Consider the following 19,935-nt stretch of genomic DNA (forward strand, 5'->3'; position numbering starts at 1 on the left):
CAGGAATCTCTCCAGGTATTTCTTCAGGAATATCTTCAGGGATTCCTCCGGGAATCTCCCTGGGGATTCCTCCGGGAATCTCCCTGGGGATTCCTCCGGGAATCTCCCTGGGGATTCCTCCGGGAATCTCCCTGGGGATTCCTCCGGGAATCTCCCTGGGGATTCCTCCGGGAATCTCCCTGGGGATTCCTCCGGGAATCTCCCTGGGGATTCCTCCGGGAATCTCCCTGGGGATTCCTCCGGGAATCTCCCTGGGGATTCCTCCGGGAATCTCCCTGGGGATTCCTCCGGGAATCTCCCTGGGGATTCCTCCGGGAATCTCCCTGGGGATTCCTCCGGGAATCTCCCTGGGGATTCCTCCGGGAATCTCCCTGGGGATTCCTCCGGGAATCTCCCTGGGGATTCCTCCGGGAATCTCCCTGGGGATTCCTCCGGGAATCTCCCTGGGGATTCCTCCGGGAATCTCCCTGGGGATTCCTCCGGGAATCTCCCTGGGGATTCCTCCGGGAATCTCCCTGGGGACTCCTCCGGGAATCTCCCTGGGGACTCCTCCGGGAATCTCCCTGGGGATTCCTCCGGGAATCTCCCTGGGGATTCTTCCGGGAATCTCCCTGGGGATTCTTCCGGGAATCTCCCTGGGGATTCCTCCGGGAATCTCCCTGGGGATTCCTCCGGGAATCTCCCTGGGGATTCCTCCGGGAATCTCCCTGGGGATTCCTCCAGGAATCTTTCTCGGAATTCCTCCCGAAATCTCCCACGGGATTCCTCCAGGAATGTCTATTTTTTTGTTTGTTTTACTTTGAGAAATTCAACAACAAATACACATATTCATTTTTCTGTATTTAATATTTTTTATATTTCTGACATCATGATTGTTCCAAGAAATATCGTCGAACCCCTCGATTCATACCAACACAACTCCCTACAACGCTTTCAGCAGACATCCCACCCACGTACGGCCACTCTTCTTGAAGCAGCTTGCCACACTCTCGTCAACGTGTATCGTATAGGGGAACAGAGCCCAAAATGCCAAGATGGGGTAAAATGGCCCAACTCATAAAATCATTCCTGAATGGGACTTGATCATTGATATAGGTGAACGGTGTCAAGATATGTGTGCATTGAACATTCTTCTAGATGCTAGGCCGCCAAACCCACGGAAAATCTTTTGATTTCCCAATGAAAATTGGCAACTTCCGGTTTTCCGTGCTTGCAATTAAGGTTTTCTGGTGATTTTATTACCAGCCAAGTGTTTCCAAAGAGATTGAGGCACGCATGGAGACGCATGGTTGTTGATGTCTACGCTTTCCATGTTAGGGGTCATTCACATATTGCGATCATCGTTTTGCGGGGAGGTGGGTAACACTCCATGTATTGAGTAAACGAAAAAAACGTGACAAAAAGGTGAAAGTGCGTCGAAAATGCCAGAAAACTGAAGGACGTAATTTTTGAATGTTTTCATGAAGTGGCATCTTACCCCATGGCAGATGGCCTTTTTGCACCACTTCCGTTTTACGAACCAGTTTTTGAAATCGCTAAAAATCAATGAAAATGCAATAGTTTAGTGAATATTTTTGCTGAAGCATCGAGCAAATATTGTCTAGTTGCTGCTACCACTTTGAAAGCCTAACAAATGAGGCTATATATCATTGAAAACGATGAAAGTTTGAAAAATGGCATATTGCCCCACTTTCCCCTACAACCATCATTCCAGCACTCTGAGCTCGCAAGTGTATGTATATATTGTACCGGTCTCAGTCCGAGGACCCTTACAAACTGGTTCCTACCGTCGGTCGCGTCGCGACGGCCTCTGAGGGTAACAACGATGCTACCCAGAGCACGATTCTCACCGTCACTGCTGGACGGTCGGTCGATCAGAACGGAGGGTAGATGTTTCTTTGCCACTGACACCGTCGTCCGTCGCCACCCTGATGAGGGGCTCTCGAGCAATAACCCACAGAGTCTGTGCTGCTTGGGGTGGACGACGCGTAGGAAGCTTACTCTCGCTGCTGTTTGGAGCGTGGTGGGTGGGTGGAAGGGTTTTGGTTAGATGATTTTTTGCTAAGCTTGCTCTCGAGAAAAGAGCAACACTTTCCGGCAGTTTCGGCTGCTCTCCGGTAGATAGCGACACAATCGTGAATCCTCATTTAGCATAATTAGGCGGTGGTCATAATACATAATTAGAGCATTGGCTCACGAGTTGGTGGAATGTTAGGAGCAATAACAGAAGTAACAGAAAGAAAAAAACTTTTTTTTATTATTTTTGATTTTAGGGATTTTTGAAATGGGTCACAATGATGTTTACTGCGAACAGAGAAAATGTACCTTACAGAATACATACATACTTGGCTTTTTGGACGAAAGGGGCCGTTCATAAACCACGTAGACTTTTTGGGGGGAGGGGGGGTCTGGCCAAAGTCTACGCTCCATACAAATTTTAAAATTTTTTTATGGACAAAAGTCTACGAGGGGGGAGGGGGGGGTCTGAGATGACCAAATGTTGGTCTACGTGGTTTATGAACAGCCCCAAACTAGAGTCCGTTTTATTTTTGCGTTCAATAGTTCAATAGTAGTTGACGAGACCTTTAAACAAATCAAATCATATTAAATATACATTAGTGAGCTCTTTGCCTCCCTCCAACAAATTATGAAATCAGAGATGAATGTATACTTTAAAAATCATTTCCAATTTAAATTCAATTATCTTTCGATGCAAATCACCAGCACAAACGCTAATCCTAATCTCCGGCCGGTAGATGCGAAATGCACTCGCAGTTCCAAACTACTCGACTAATGTCATATTCTAGTGTGTATGTGTGGTGTATAGGCAAAAACCCGCGAAACCAACAGGGGAAGTTTCGATTGGCGGCGCTCCCCTTGTAGGGCATCTTTGGTTGAGCCCAGTTCATATTTTTAGGGTGCACAGTTTATCGATCATCCATCATCCTATCATGCTGATTATGATTATGATTGCCGGTCACAATCGATGCCGACACATCATACAATAATATGTAAGTGCAACCAGAATAGAGAAGGACGACATCGACGGTGGAATGGTGGAACCAAGGTGAACGGTTTGCAACGGAGACAGTGTGGGGAAGATGTACCCAGGTGGAGAAAAGCGCACTTGGTGGGATATTGTAAGAAAGGAAAAATGTATGATTTTATAGGTCTATAAAAATTATTTCAGTGGTTTGTGAAAACATCGCGTTCTGGTGAGATTTGAACCCACGACTCCGTATTCGCTAGACAGGCGCTTTAACCAACTAAGAAGCCACAGAATAGGTTACAATTCTGTGGAATAGAAAGCAAAACTGACTCCGAGTACACACCATGAACACTAGGTTTTTTTCACAAATCCATCTCTCTTTCGGCTTGGATGCCAATCCACAATACACCAGCGTTTGAGCCCACTAACTACAAGTGAGAGTGTTCAAAATCGGACCACCCTATTCGAACCTAATTTTCAGAACAGCACTTGTTTGTTGTGTGACAGCTTGAAACTTTATTAACGAGATAGCAAAATACAAACATTTAATGAATATTGATTTCTTTTTCAGCTTATTCCTAATAACTTACATTTAATGGTTTTCTTTATTTTTCCCTTCCAGGTTTGGCGGTTTCTGGCGCGGTTTCAGTCCGATAGGATCCTGTAGATAATTGAACTTTCAAAATAAAACACCAAATCACACAAACTTTCCTAGTTTTGCTCACCTCGGGAAATCACATAAACTACCTCAAACAATTTGTAATAGATATTTCAATCTTTTTCACGATCGTTGAAATCAATTTCAACTTGGCTTGAACATTTGAATTCTAACTTTCTTCAAATTAGCTACAAACCATTTTGTTGATCTTCTCTACTATTTTATTTATGTTTTTATTTACCTTCCCACTCTTTCTGGCCCAACATACCTGCTGACAACTATGCTCAGCTCACGGTACACCCATCAACCGGTGTTGTCTCGTCCTGGTGTGGATCGAATATTGCGTCCTGGTTGCGCTGTCGAAGGGTGGTACGAAGCTGTGCTAACATACACCCTCCCGTAACTCTGGTGGGGCTCCTTGGCTACACCGGATTTACCCTGCTGCACCTCGAGCACAGCCAGTCTTGCCACCGGCTTCCCAAACTTACCCTTCAACATGGAATGTTGGATTCTGCCGTCCTCCCCTAGGTAGACGTCCGTTACGATGTCCCGCATTCAGCTCTTTTGAACGGAGTCATCGGTGAAATTGCCTAGGTCGCCACACGTTAGTGGCGGAGACTCCGAAAGCCGCTTCGTTTGCTGGTTCATTGATGGTTGATGCTTGGATACCCAAAGAACCCGCAGATTATCTACCGGTCGCCGAGACCGCTTGTACCGATCCCGCAGTGCTTCAGCATCGCAGGCCGGTGAAAGATAATGTTCTTCGATGACTGCGCCAACGCCGCGATTGAAAAGGTTCGGCGCCAACACTTCCTCCACTTCTCGTTCCAGGCCAACGAAAGTTAGCGGCCAGGAATTCAGGTCTTCGGCATCCATTTTCGTTGTCAGCACTTCGTCGGTTATCGTCCGCCCATCGTTCTGGTCCATCAGTGTTGCCTCCTCCAACTGTGGCAGATGCGGTGTTACGCGCGACATCACGTTCAGGAACGGGCTTAAGGTGAACATGCTACTGGTCTCCTTCATTTGCTGCTGCTGCCGCCGCTGCTGGTATGGCTGCTTCTGGACCTTCGTGAAGATGAAGACTTTCTCCGCGAAGTAATCAGCCTGGACTGACATCCAAAAATACTTCTCCACATTCTGATACTCTTCTCGTTCCAACGGCACCAGTTTCTTTTGCAGGCATGCACGGATCTCCTCGCTAGTATACGGAACTTGTCTTTCTTGCTCTGGCCAGCATTCCTCCGGTTGGTACTGGGACCCTTTAACACGAAACCATGGTCCATCTGAACGCACGTTACTTAGTTTTTCCCACTTCATCAAAGCGTCGGCCACGTTGCACTTCGTCTGCACCAATCTCCATTCTGCAAGCCTCGTTAGACGACTGCGGATCTCGCCGATCCGGAAAGCCACGAGCTGTTTATACCGGCGGTGGTTGGTGTGGATCCACGGCACGGTCTTCGAGACGGACCACATAAAATTCTGCTCCAACGAAATCATCTCGCTGACGGAGTTCGTCAGCCTCGCTCCTAACTCTTCAGCTCGCAGCTCCACCCGAACTATGGGTATGTACTGCAACGGTGCTATCTGCGACCTCGCCACCACGAGCGAGCATAACGATCCGATGGTTGGCTCGATGTGGATGTACGCCACGACACCGCACGCGTCGTGGCCTGATTCTACGAAAAGGTGCAGTTGTATGATACGGAAGTAGTAGCGGGGAACGTTTTCCTCTTCTGGTAACTTCTGGAAACAGTTGCTCCACTTCTCCTCGCTCGGAATGCTGGCGATGTTCAGCGGAATATGCCACACCTTGCTGCACTCCAACGCTAGCTGCTCCGACCCCTTCACTTCGTACACGTAGCTCTCGCCAAGATTGTCAGCGCTCATGCAGTGGACTTTGACCTCAGGATCCTTTCTCAGGCGCTTATACAACGTCGGCCTCTTCACCGCCATAGGGTAGCTGTCGGTAGCTTCGGAGTAATCTTTCTTCCCGAGCGGATCTGCCATGTAACGATCGCTGACCCTTCTTGTCGACTTCTCCAACATTTCCTTCGTTCTTCCTTCTTTTTCCGACTCCGGAAGCAAGGAGATGAAACTTTCGGACTCCCCGAGTAGAGGAAAATATCAAAATAATAACAACGGAATCACAAAACCTGGTTTTATATCTCGGTTTGTTATTATTAACTTATTAAGTCATCACCGTTCCATAACATGTTCTGTTGGGCAATCTTATTTTGTTATGATCGTGCTCTTGGTATATTTTCTTTAAATTACATTTCAATAATATGTATTGTATTCTACTGGAGGTTCGACTGTATGGTTCCAACAATTAATTAAAACCGGCTACTCAGTCTTGAACTAACAAACGATGTTTATTACTTGCCCAACGTTTCGACACGGGGTTGGTGTCTTCTTCAGGGGGAACTAGAATTTAATACATTTACTAACTGGTCTGTTACATAATTTTGTCACGGTCACCCACCCACCCAACCCACCCACAAACAAACTCACCCAGCCGACCATCGTGCCAGCTATCTCCCGAACCACCCACAACAACGCCAACCGAATCCAACCAGCCAACCAACCTGCCAGCAAACCCCACCCAACTAGAACCGCCCCCACAAGATTCACACAACACTGATGAGGACCAAAATCTCCAAACTATAACAATTCCCAGCATCCACACAACCGACCTGACCGAACGAACAAACAACCGACGAACAGATGAGCAACCTGAAACGACGCAAAATGTGAAAACCTACAGATCGATACCCTATGTACCTGCCCTTTCTCGACGAATCACCAAGATACTGGCCAAGGACTACCCAGACGTAAACATCACCACCAGACAATCCAGGACAATCCACCAGCTGCACACGAAAGTCAAACACCCTACAAGAAAAGAGGAAATTAGTAATGTAATTTATAAGATTCCTTGCAACGAATGTAATAGTTGTTACGTTGGAATGACTAGGAATAATCTAAGCAAAAGACTAACAGGACACAAGAGTAATGTAAACAAACTAGACAAATTGATGAACGATAACCAGACTAATACAGAAGCAGCCAAAGAAACACTAATAGAAACAACCACAGCTCTAATTGAACACTGCATACAACACAACCATAGATTTAACCTAGACCGAACAGAGATTATAGACCACAGCTACAAACCAATAACACTACCATTCCTTGAAATGTGCCACATCACAAACACAGACCACACAGTCAATAAACGAACAGACATTGATAGGCTAAGTACCACATACGCAGCAGTGTTGCACAGCATTAAGAATCTAACCAAACGATACACACTGAGCACACAAGACCATACCGTAGACGAAACGTAGTTATTAAGATAGGGCACTTTTCGCTACCAACAAATTTTCAAACAAAATTGAGGGGATGATAATAGCAAAATTGCGCCATTGCCAATAGTCCGTTAGAAGTTATTACAAGCCAACTAAGTGTAAGATAATTGTTTTCCATAAAATTGATCCGTACAGACTAGAAACTAGACAAAAATAATAACAACAATAATTTTACAGCATGTACCATCAAACAAAAAACAGGACAGTTACAGTTAGACGAAACATAAGACCAAAAACGACGAAATTAGTGTAAGTTACCGTGACAAAATTATGTAACAGACCAGTTAGTAAATGTATTAAATTCTAGTTCCCCCTGAAGAAGACACCAACCCCGTGTCGAAACGTTGGGCAAGTAATAAACATCGTTTGTTAGTTCAAGACTGAGTAGCCGGTTTTAATTAATATGTTTTGTTGTAGCACAAGTTCAGTTATTATTGTGTCATTGAGACTAGTACAAATATTTGATCATTAATATTACAACATAACTAGCCTTGCAATCAAAACTACACCATTCGAGATTTTCGTTGTTCACAGCATTCCGTGAGGAACTGTAAGAGAAAATATTATTTTGTCATCAGTTCCTCTTCTTACTGACATTACGTTACAGTGCCAACTTATCAGCCTTTTGTTTTATAAGTACTTTGAAAAGTATACCTGTTTTTTTGTCCCAGTTTCAGTTAGGTATGAATACGAAAATAGAGAGTGTAATAGAGTGTTAGCCATTTAATGAAACATTTTGGATCAACTGGTGGAATTCAACGACGAACAACACATTTTCGACAAAAATGTAAAAAAATAAGTCATCAAGAACTCCATTGATTATTTTTAGACATTTTATTTTTATTGATTTCTCTGCATCGATCCCACTTAGATAAACTAAGATAAATGTGTCAATCAATGAGGTAATAATGTAAATTAATCTTATAAACAATGAACCACCTAATAAAGGGTTTCAAAACGACGGTAGTTGTTCATCGTAAGTTGTTTGGAAAATACACGAGAACTATTGCTATTCTCTGTTTTCGATAGAAAATCGCTTGCGAAAACAATAGCGTCCCAATTATGAATGAAACATTTAACAATAGATCATAGATCCTATTGTTGCGTATCCCATTGTATGCATATGGGACTTTGGAGGAGTTTCTATCCGCAACGAAAAAAAAGCAAATTTTGTTTTCAGATTGTTATCAATAACGTAATCATATCAAAATTTGTTATTGAAATGTTTTCAAAATTCGCTGTTATTAAGTTGTTATTGAAACTAACAAAACATGTTATTAAACAGGTCTTCCGGGAACATTTTTTTGTTATGATATTTGTTATTTTGCCGCTTATGACAGACAAGTTTATAACAGGATATGTTATGTAAATAACATGAAAATAACTCTTTCCGCTACTCAGTTATTTTTCCAAAATAAAACATTTTATTATGCTTTTGCTATTCCCTTCTGCTCGGGTCCTCCGGCGTGTAGGAGATCTTCGGGTGATCGTGTAACTCCTGATGGGACACCGGGCTGCACGAATGATGCGCGATAGTCCGACTTCGCCTTCTGCAGCTGATAGAAGAGCGAAGAAACACCAAAGCCGCGATAGAGCGAGCGAAAACACGTGGAGTTAAAGCCATAGCCCGTCAATAGTATTAGGTTCTCGAGAAGGAAGTGAAACCACAGAGAACAGACATCCAAGTCTAGTTCCGAAACTGTGTAAGGAATTTAACGATCATTTGAAATCGGCAACACAAGTGGCAATAGCGTGGCGCTGCTATCGATTAATTTCCCATACTAATTTAATTCACCACTTGAAATGTTTCAATTCACCACTGACTGTGGCAATATGGTGTTTGGTGGCGTTAGTGTTGTCATCGTGTATTGGTTTGCAACCTTACTCAAGTAAAGATTCAAATCCTTACACAACTTTCCGAATGAATTTTGTTCTAGCCTGGATGTCTGTTCTCTGTGGTGAAACGCTCATGTAGACGGGACAAAAGAGCGACCCCAAAATTCAAATTGATGAAACAAAAAATGACCTCAAAAGACCTCTCTGAATTTTTCACCATGTTTTCTTTATAGTGTCCGCTGAATACTGAATTCGTCTCCAGCTGCTTTTATTTGCCAATTTGTTCGTAATCGAGCTTTTTCCGAGTGATGTATTTATAGTCAAAATAGAAGAAATTTTTGAACAAGTGTTCTTTTCTGATCCATTCCAACGAAAAGTGTATCAGTTTATATTGTTCTCTTGATTTCTTGCCGATTTCTACTAAGAATTTCAGGGTAAACTTCAACGATTTCGCTATTTTTAAAGTATGCAACTGGACAAGAAATGGTCAATCGCACGACCTTCAAGAAACAAAATGTTCGATTAGAATAATGTTTGGTGAATAAGTCATTCTTGCTTTTACCTATTTATGATGATCTATATGTTAATACAGTTGCCTAAACTGCATTCTTAAAAAAACTAGCAAGATTAAAATAAATTGGCGTTTAAGACATTTAAGCGATTATGAATTATACATAGGACATTTATGCAAATTGTAGCTTTTATCAAGTTTGTCAACTTCACCGAAGACACTATTGAGAAAAAATGTATGGTACGTTAGTTATGATTTTTGTCCTGCAGTTTCATACATTCGCAGCACTGTGTGGCGCTCTGATATGCATAGCAAGCTCGACGATCTTGCCAATCTCTTCTCAGCGGCAGGTCTTATCAGCAACGTCAACAAGACCAAATCGTTGGATGTAAACACGGTCAAGCCTATCAGCTTTACGGTAGCTGGGCAATCAGTGGAGAACGTTGAAAGCTTCCAATATCTTGGTAGCCAAATGGCGGCCGATGGCGATGGCGGCACCAAGATTGACATAGGTGCACGGATCAAGAAGGCGAGGGCTGCTTTTGCGAGTTTTGGAAATGTATGGAACCAGATTAGTCGACGCACCAAAATCCAAATTTTCAACTCGAACGTGAAATCTGCGCTGCTATACGCCAGTGAAACATGGTGTGCATCAGTGGAGAACACTCAACAGCTGCAGGTATTTATCAATAGATGCCTACGGTATATAATTCGTGCATGGTGGCCTCACAATTGGATCCCAACTTGGAGCTCCATCGTCGATGTCATCAAAAGCCGATAGCGACAGAAATTCGGAAGCGAAAGTGGAGGTGGGTCGGCCACACTCTACGCAGGGGCGGAAACGAAATCTGCAAGCAAGCGTTAGCAGGACATCGCAGCAGAGGCAGGCCCAGAGGCTCATAGCGGCACAGCCTCAACAACGAAATCAAGCAATTCGACAGAAATTTAACCTGGCCACAAGTCAAGGCGATGGCTGGCAATCGCTCAGGATGGAGATGGAAATCTTTCAATTCGGCCCTCTGCACCACCGTGGGTGCTCAGTACTCAGTAAGTAATAAAATACGCCAATACGTATCTGCTTCAGTGGGCTGAACACGTAGTGTAAACTTCAGGAGAAGAAAGAGCGAAAACAATATTTAGCAGGACCAGAGGACTACGACTTCGTGGACTGTACGCGGTTGAAGAAGACCTGAGAACCCTACACGTTCTGGAGAACTGGAGGAGCATCGCCTAAAACCGAGGCTCGACGCTGAAGTAAAGTTTCTTTGTAACCAACAATCGTTTTGTTTCGTATCGGCTTGGCGAAAAGGAAAAAAAATCGCATATCTTTGTAAACGCAAAATAAGGGTACATTTTGAGATCTAAGAGCTGCGATATGATATCCAAAAAGATGGGATCTTTGATCTTTAAACTTCTATCTTCAAGCGTCGTCGATATGAATTCACCCATCAATCTTTCAATTCCTTCCACCAGCCATACATTTCCTATCACAATGCACTTTTGCATTTCCCATCACTATGACTACAGACGCTCGACGAAGCTTGGCCCGGGGTATAGGACGAAACCGCCCGTTCAGTTGGCGAAGGCCTCCTCTGCCAGAAATATCGCTCTGGAATGCATTTAATGAAGAGAGCGAACCAAATGCATGTTCCTCGCACACATCCGGCTGGCGGCGCACGCACACCTCTCGACACCCTGGATCCTGGTTGGGTGGTGTGCGCGTGGAATACATAGGATGCACTTTCCGAACAGAATGCATTGAATGGAGCACAGAATGCAGTTCTGGACACTCACACAGATGTATGAATGGCGCCAGCTACAGCAGCAGCCACCCGCTGGCTCTGGCACTGGGCTATCCTTTACCATTCCGCGGATCAAAAGGAATCCTGTGAAATTATACCGCACATCCGCTGGCACCGCTTCTTCCCGACCATCCACCCCTCCCACATCCCATTTTCGTGCGATGCACCGGATTTTCATTTTGTGCGTTGATTATTGGGAAACTTTTTTTTTCTGCGACTTTTCTAGCTAGCCTGCGACACAGCTAGAGCAGCAGCAGCAGCCGAAAGCAGGAAACTCAATTTGACTGAGGGTTTGATGAATGCGTTTTGTTTTCAACAATGGAGAGCGAGCAATAGCCAGCGCCAGCGTGCGTGCTCGAGCTTCGAGACGGGCAATTATTTTTCGTCAGAGATATTGCACACAATGCCTAGGTACCTATATTTTGGCATCCACCCGGGCGGGAAAACAATACCCTGATGAGCGCGGCTTTTCGCGGGAGCAAAAATGTCATCTAGCGCCAAGCGGAAAAATGATTACACGTTTTGGGAAGATTCGGTGGGGTGGGGTGGGATGCAACCAGCGAGTGCAGGAATGTGGTTCATTACTTTCCAAATCAAAGTCAGATGAGCGCAAAAACGTGGGCGAACAATGACAGGCTTCAGTGGATGTTTAAGTAAAGAGATGCCCATGAGTATGAGATCTATCATAAACTACCTCAAGACTATAGTCAAGTCCAAAATATTCACTGTATTTTCACTTGAAGCACATTATTCAACAATATTCTGCTGTCTGATGATACCTATCCAAGACAGGTTTAGTAGGGATGAATTTATAATTTATACTATTTCATTATTATTATAGAGTTTTGCCACTTCTCAGCAAAAATTGCTGGAATCTTTCACCTACCCCGGGCAATCGGAATGCCAAAGGAGATTAGGCTCTGTGGATCTCATTAGCCGGTTTGATTATATCTTAATGAGTCTGCTGCTTCGGATGTCAGTTGTGATGATTCAGGAACCGCCTAACAATACTACAGATTCCAAGAATCATCCCTTTCAGGATGCTAGTCAGGTCCTTCTTCTATTTTAGCTAGTCTAGGGACCTTAGGAGAGATTTAGGGACAACTCCGGTTTCCGAGAGGACAATCGGAACTATACGGACGTCCTTCAGGCGCCACATCTGCTTCAACTCATCTGCTAGGTCGTGGTTCTTGGTTATCTGGCCGGAGAACGTTGATTGAACTCCAACGGTACAGCGATGTCGATGAGGGTTACCCGCTTCATCCTTTTGTCGTAAACCACAATGTCGAGCCAGTTGGCACGAATGAGGACGTCCGTAATGATCTCGCGATCCCAGTACAGCTTCATGAAAGTATTTTCCAGAACCGGGTCCGACTGGTACTTGTAGAAGGGTATATATCTAACGACCAAGTTGTGCTTTAAAGCAAGCTGTTCGATCGCTTCCCCTAGTGAAATGCACTTCCTACAGCAGTCCTCCACGTATTCGTGCAATATGTACCGCCGACAGTTCTTCGTCGCAATTACCCGGTCCTGGATGGTTACCATGAAGCGTTCTGTTTCCAAGAAGAGGTCACCCCGCACCAGCCACCCGTTCGACGCCGCCTTATCGGCGTGGTCAGATTCACATACAGTGCGGTACATTTCATGACAGTTCTGGCTTTCTACGAAATATGACCGCAACTGCTGGATATGGGAGACACATGGTGACGCCTCTTCCTCCTACTGCGCGTGGCAGGGTGACTCTCTCGATGGACGACTTTGGATGGCTCATGCGGAGCTTGGTGAATGCCACTCGTACTGCTCGTTCTAACGCCTCGAGGTCACTCTTGGTCCACTTTACCACCCCAAAGTTGTAGGTCAACAGGGGCACAGCAAACGTGTTGATCGCCTTCACCTTGTTGCCGGCTGAAAGCTCCTCAGAACACAGTTGAAATGATGCAATAACTTGGCCTGCAGTTCCTTCTTGATCGCTGTGTGGCGAATACCTCTAAGCTGCAGAAAGCCGAGGTATTTGTACGCTTCGCCTTCAACCATATTCCGAATCTCCTCCTATCGACAGTACTTCATACAGACTTGAAAGGCATGTTATTGGTCTGTACTTTGCTGGACCAGCTGTGTTTTGATCTTTCGGCAGAAGATAAGTGATACCCCTGGTAATGAACTCCGGTAGCTGCGTCGGGTCTTCTAGCACCCTGTTGAAGCATACCGCCAACCGTCCGTGAATCGTCGTGAGTTTTTTATATCAAAAATTGTGCATGAAATCGGGTCCTAATGCAGCCCAATTTCTGTTAGCCTCACGTATATCCTGGTCAATAACTACGACCGCGATCATATCCCCAACTCCATTACATTGTCAATCTTCTTCTGCCAACCACATCCCATCGTCGCTGTGCTGGACAAGGTTCTCCCATAGAATGGCCCAGAACTGTGTGACGTCGCCAATCTCCGAAAGGCCTTGTCCATAATCAGGCTTTTCTTTTCGGATGCAGTTGTAGAACTCCTTTTCGTAATTGTTGAACATACGGTTTCGTTCTTTCCGCTTCTAACATTATCCATAACGCCGCAATCGTTTCTCAAAAACACTCAACCGCTATACATGGGTGTCGAGGATCTCCGTAATGTTGACTTCTGTGAGATCTTGGAGTTCTGCAGGCTTTACAATTTCAGCAACATAACGAATGGACGAGCCCTGTTGAATAGCGGAGTGGTCATCTTGTCCGTTTGATCAAAGTCTACATTCTACACAAATTTCAAAATGTTGTGTATGGACAACACAATGTACAGTACCGGCGGTCGCCCCGGTACGATAACAGCGACTGAAGTAACCGGATGTCGCCACCACAAACGTGCAGAATCTCGAGGCAGCGTTGCTGGATGCGGGTGTGCTCGATGTGGCCCTTCTGAAGAACTGCTGCAGTACAGTCAAAGCAGCCATCAATAACGCAGCCGAGAGCACTATCGGTTGCGTAGAACGGTGTCGACGAAACGAATGGTTCGACGAGGAATGCAGAGCGATTTTGGAGGAGCCCAGGGAGGTGCCCAGGGAGTCGAGAAAACTTTTCCGACCGGAACGGGAACTGAACTCGCCGTCTCCGGATTGGCGATCTATAGCCTTAGCATGGTAACTGGAGACCCCATCCACCAGCTGAAAAACAACAAAGCGGCTGGTAAGAACGGTATCGTAGCAGAACCCATCAAAATGGGCTCGGAAATGTTGAACACCTGTCTACACCGGTAAGTAGTCAAGATCTGGGAATCCGAACAACAACCGAAGAGTGGAAGGAAGGAATAACTTGTCCCATCCACAAGAATGGCGATAAGTTAATAAGTGAGAACTTGCAAGAGATCACCAAACATAGTGCTTTCCCAGATCATCTTCCGTCGTCTTTCACCTAAAGTAAATAAGTTCGTGGGTTTCATCGACGTCCGATCGATAACGGACCAGATCTTCATCGTACTGCAAATCCTCTAGAAATGCCGTGCATATCAGATTTCAAAAGGGGGTCTAAGATATCCAACCAAACCCCTGGGGCAGCAAGGATTACAGTCCCGGGGCCTGACGAAAAACCCCCTCCCCCTCCACCACCCTGTTTGCAAGACAGCCGCGTACTCGCCGGCTAAGAATAGGACTACTAATCCAAATTCAAGGTGTCAAGTGACCCGTGCCGAGAAATGAGTGATCGAGGGGGTGAAAACTATGCTCAATCGCCTGTGGGGTACCTGGGCACCCCCTACAGTATTTCGTCCCTTTACCGCGTTAATGCAGGGCTTTGGCGTGGTGGACCTCTTTTCCCGTGCTACTTGAGGGATTAAACATGAAGAACAATTTAAATGTAAATCAATCAGGAGGAAGTGACAGTGGCAAGAATAACCCCTTCGCAAGAAGTGGGTTGGCAAGGTCTCCGTTAAGGAGAAGCGAGGTGGTAGGAGCGGAAAGCTGCGCACTCAGCTCCAGCGTAGGAGATCCGGTCCATTCCCCGACTAGCATGCCAGTGGAGGCATTGGATGGAGCGTGGTTGATGAGGGTCATCAAACCAAAAGAGAGAAGGACTGTCCGCAATCGAGATGGTTGAGCAGCACCCAGGCAACCAGTCATCGTATAAGATGTTGCATAAAATGTTAAAGTGGAGGCGATATGCGTACATTTTACATGCGCCTAAATGGAGGCATGTACGCATAAGACCTCCACTTTATCATCTAATGCAACATCTTATACGATGAATGGTTGTCTGGGCAGCTTGGTAAGTTCATCGACTTTGCGTCCACGAAATCTAACATAAATAACGACCTGAAAACGGCCCTGTTGTGACTTCGATGAAGGATGCAGCGGCGGAACCGCCGAAAGTAAAGGATACGAAGCCTACCCAGGCGGAGGCCTTCGCTATCGCAGGATGTCCAAAAGGTATGGTGGATGCGATTGTTCGTGATAAGCACTCGCAGAAGCAGGTGAGGCAGTCGTCAGGTGAGAAGCTGTCTGACGGTGCCTGCAAGGCTAGAAAAATACTAACCCTGAAGGTCGGCAGTAATGCCGGCATGTCAGACCCCAGCCAGGTGTGCCGGAAAACTGGGAAGGGTGAGCCTGAAACGGCTGGCCCGTCCCGGATGGAAGGGTGATCCAAGGGGAGGACCTCTCTTCTTTCTGATCGGGTCATAACCACTGCGATCAATATTTGATCTATTGTGGTATATCCCGTCTCTTTTGTTTAGTGCATGTCGTATTACTTTATTACTATTGAGTAGTAATAAAGTATTAGGATTTGTCTTGGTTCAGCTACCTGTGGCGGTTGTAAAAAAAAAGTTCGTTGTAGAAGGGAGAATCAAGGTAGGCTGGTGCGTATGTTATCTGACGTTCCATGAGCCACCGGAGGTTTTATTTAGGTATCTGGATCCAGGATACAAGTCATGGGACTGCAAAGGCCCCTACAGGAGCAAATTGTGTAAGCGATGCGGCGCTGAAGGTCATTAGGCACATCCTTGCAAGGATGCACGAGTCCTCCCGTTTGCATGATCTGTACCGGGAAATCCGTGAACAACAGGCATCTTACGGGTGGTCCAAGGTGCCCGGCCTACAAGAAAGCCGCAGTGACCAAATCACTGTGCAGGTAATGCAGCTGAACCTGAACCACTGAGACGCGGCTCAGCAACTGCTTTGTCAGGAGGTTTCTGAGTGGGAGACGGATATCACCATCATAGCGGAACCATACCGAGTATCCGCCGGGAACGGCAATTAGGTCGCGGATGTGTTCAGAAAAATGGCGGTGATATGGTCGACGGGCAAATACACAGTTCAGGAGTTGGTGTCTACTACCAATGAGGGTTTCATAGTCGCCAAAGTAAACGGGGTCTTCTTCTTCAGCTGCTATGCGCCTCCGTTGTTGTCTATCGAGCAGTTTACACAGATGCTGGATTGCATAATGACCGCGTTGACTGGGCGAAGGCCGGTTGTAATAGCAAGTGACTTCAATGCCTGGGCCGTGAAATGGGGATGCCGTTTTACGAACCAGCCAGCGGGGTCAGATCCAGCTAGAGGCACTGATCATGCTAGATGCCGACCTGGCTAATGTAGGTACCAAGAGTACTTTTAATCGGAACGGTGCGGAGTCGATTAGTGACGTTACTTTTTGTAGTCACGACCTAATAAGTAGTTTAAACTGGAGAGTAGACGATGGCCACACTGACAGCGATTACCTGACGGTTCACTACAGTATCGACTACAACAACAGCAGGCAGCGGGTAGAGGAAAAGGCGTCTAGGCCAAGGACAAATCCTCGCAGCTGGAAGACATCATACTTAGACGAAGAGGTATGTAGGGTAGCGCTCCGCCGTGGGCGAAACCTACACGGTTAAGATGGCGACGAGCTGGTAGTGGTGCTCCCGCGTGCGTGAGATGTGACTATGCCTAGGCAAGTTTACCCTAGAAATGAGAGACCACTGGCTTACTAGTGGACTCAAGCGACTGCGAATCCGCGCCGCGACTGCATACGGATGCAGCGACCATGAACCAAGGGTTGCGCTGAAGACCAAGAAAAAGATAAGCAAAAAGGCCTTCTTTGAGGGTCTCTGCCAGAGTGCCAATGTGTATCCATGGGATAATGCCTACAGGATCGTGATGGTCAAGACCAGAGGTGTAATGGCTCCTACAGAGCAGTTTCCCGATATGTTGAGGGGATCATCGAGGGGATTTTTCATAATCCTAGTCCTTGGCCTCCTTTCGTAGGACAGTTGGGGACTTGGACTGGCAAGGAGAAAAGGGTCACCGATGTGGAACTTGCGGGGACAGTAAAGTCCCATAGCTTAGGTAAGGTGTCAAGTCCGGACGGAGTTCCGAACTTGACCTTGAAAGTAGCTATTGCAGAGGCTCCCGAGATGTTCAGGTCTGCTATGCAGAAATGTCTGGACGAGGGAGTTTTCCCAGAGGTTTGGAAGCGACAGAGCCTGATTCTATTGCCAAAGGTGGGGAAACCACTTCGAGACCCGTCGGCATATAGACCAATATGCTTTATCGGCATTCGGTGAAGGCGTTCGAGATGATCTGATCATCCTCAATAGACTTTTGAGGTACAACGAGAGTGTAAATGGTCCCCCGTGTTTCTAGGACCGCCAAGATAGCGCTCCAGCGTTAGAGGAGGGGGATTCGCTACTGTGCAGTAGTGTAGTGACTCTGGATGTAAGGAACACGTTCAATAGCGCCAGTTGGATGGCTATTGCCGATGCGCTCCTGTATCTGGCGATACCCGGGTACCTGTAGATTGTAGAAGATTCTTGGAAGTTATTTTAAGAACCGAGTACTAGTTTACAACACAGGGGTGGGCCGGAAGTGCTTTCACATAGCCTCAGGAGTCCCACATGGTTCCATCCTGCTGGGACCACGGTTAGAGAATGTCACGCAAGATGAGAGTTCGATGTGCAATGCTTTCTTGGTGGTCCCTGAGAAACGTACGGTTTGGCGGTAATGGGAATGTGTTTAGTGGGACGGGTGAAATCCCACTTACTACTTGCCTGAAGGATCAGCACACTATTAGATTTTAAAAGCTATGGTTGGATGAAAATAATTTCACCTCACGCACATTTGGCACCAATTATACATACATTCAATTATTTCGTTCAAACCACTCATCGGCTCAAGTATACGTCATTAAATTTGATGCCAGCCAGCACCATTGCACTCCCATGCCCGAGAACGATGCACTTCATGGCCAATTTTGAGGCCAACAGCTGTTTTCCAGCGGCTAAAATTTAATCAACCCGAAAAAAATAACCCATCGCGCCGTCCTGACCGTTTCACCACGCTGGCCTCCGCCGAACCGACTGACTGGCCGTTGTAGCAATTGCACATTTTCGGCAATGGCCCAGCTGGCTGCATGCGAGGCCTTGGACGAAAAAAAAAAATGACAACAAATTGCAACCCGAATTGGCTGATGATGATTCCGGTGCGGGCGGGGGGTGTGGGCGCAAAAGCGATAATGTGCCAGCCTTCCCCGCCATCGCGTAGCATAGTAATTTTTTTCGTGGTCCTTTTTTGGCGATTATTATGTATAATTAAAAAATAAAAATAATGCGATATTTCATTCAATATGTGGGCTCGGCTGTTGCTGTTGCCGTTGCTCAATGAAACTCTCCCGAAGGATGACTTGTTTGTTTATTTTGGGTGTTTTTTTTTCGATTTTTGGCAAATGACAATGCTTCTGGGCATGCAACACGTTGTGACCGTGGGACTGTGGCGGGATGGGGATAATGATGTCAGCGCGGAACGGGGTATGCAAAGCCTTAATTTGAAGGTCATTAAAGTGAATTTATTGGTAATGAGGAACAGTCATACCTCGATATGACTGCATTTTTTACTAATGCAATTAAATACAAATGATTTATTGACTAATCCTATAATATTGGGCTGCAAAATGGTTAGTCGACAACCTGGAAGAAGCGTGAAATATAGCTCTGGTTCTCCCAAGTTCCAATCCCATGCTTTCTCGGGTCAATATGATTACACAGATCACCAGCTAAGAGTTGTGTGCTTGGTTGGTTCAGCAGCCTGGGCATCTCTCTTGTTTGTCGGGTGAAAATCACTGCGTCCAGATATTAGAACTATTGTGATATACCCTTTTGCTGTGAGATACCTAAGTTATCTCAGTAACATGTGTGCCACTGAGATACCTTAGTATCGACTGAGCTCAAGACCATCTATTACACTAGTTTACAGCATTTTTGAACTCGGTAAGCTGATAATCATTTTTGGTGTAGAATCATGCCCTGAGTTCAAAAACGCGAAGGAAAAAAATTACAGTAGAGCGGAAATTTTTTCGACTTTCCATACAAGGTTGATGATTTAAAATCGATTTTTGTTCTATTTTTAAGCAACGTCGTTCACTTCACACATTTAATTCTCCGTAATCAATGCTCCGATTGAGCTGAATTTTTTACTGTAACTCGCCTACATATGATATGTCAAATAAATGTTTTGAAAGAATTTTTAAATTGTTATTTTCTTATTGAAAAAAATACATTTCTTCATATATTTTTGGAAATTTAGCTAAAATTTAAGGAGATCGTCCATAAAACTCGTCAATATCTTGAATTTCATCAATCTGACGCAAAACCTGCATTCAGATGATCGAATGGTATTGTATTCAGCTTTCAATTTATGGAAAAAGATTTGAAATTGGTTGTACAAAATGCAAGATATTTGAATTTTAGTAAATTCCTAATTTTTAAAAGTTGTAAAACTCGATATTGAGCTAAAACTCAAAAACTGCTCTACTTAAAATTTT

The sequence above is a fragment of the Aedes albopictus genome, chromosome 1 (genome assembly GCF_035046485.1).
Source record: "Aedes albopictus strain Foshan chromosome 1, AalbF5, whole genome shotgun sequence".
Lineage (NCBI taxonomy): Eukaryota > Metazoa > Arthropoda > Insecta > Diptera > Culicidae > Aedes > Aedes albopictus.